Genomic DNA, 702 nt, shown 5'->3' with positions numbered 1-702 from the left:
GATATATTCAATGTGCTAAATGAGAAAGATATGCAGCATGAATTCTTTATCCAGCAAGGCTGTCATTCAAAATAGAAGGAGAGATAAAAAGTTACCCAAATAAAAATTAAAGGAGTTTGTGACCACTAAACCAGGCCTGCAAGATATTTTAAGGGGGACTCTCTGAGGGGAGAAAAGACTAAATAAATAGGTAAATAGATGATAGATAGATAGATAGATAGATAGATAAATATAAATACCAAAAGCAACAAAAACTAGAAAGGACCAGAGAACACCACCAGAAACTCCAATTCTACAAACAACATAATGGCAACAAATTTATATTTTTCAGTACTCACTCAACGTTAGTGGACTGAATGCTCCAATCAAAAGACACAGGGTAACAGAATGGAGAAGAAAACAAGACCCATCTATATGCTGTTTACAAGAGACCCACTTTAGACCTAAAGACACCTTCAGATTGAAAGTAAAGGGATGGAGAACCATCTATCATGCTAATGGTCCACAAAAGAAAGCCAAAGTAGCCATACTTATACCAGACAGTCTAGACTTTAAGATAAAGACTGTAACAAGAGATGAAAAAGGGCATTATATCATAATTAAGGGGTCTATCCACCATGAAGACCTGACAATTGTAAACATTTATGCTCCAAACTTGGGGGAACCCAAATATATAAATCAATTAATCACAAACATAAAGAA

This window comes from Prionailurus viverrinus, chromosome D3, assembly GCF_022837055.1.
Source record: "Prionailurus viverrinus isolate Anna chromosome D3, UM_Priviv_1.0, whole genome shotgun sequence".
In the NCBI taxonomy this organism is placed as follows: Eukaryota; Metazoa; Chordata; class Mammalia; order Carnivora; family Felidae; genus Prionailurus; species Prionailurus viverrinus.
Note: the sequence above shows the minus strand (reverse complement) of the source record.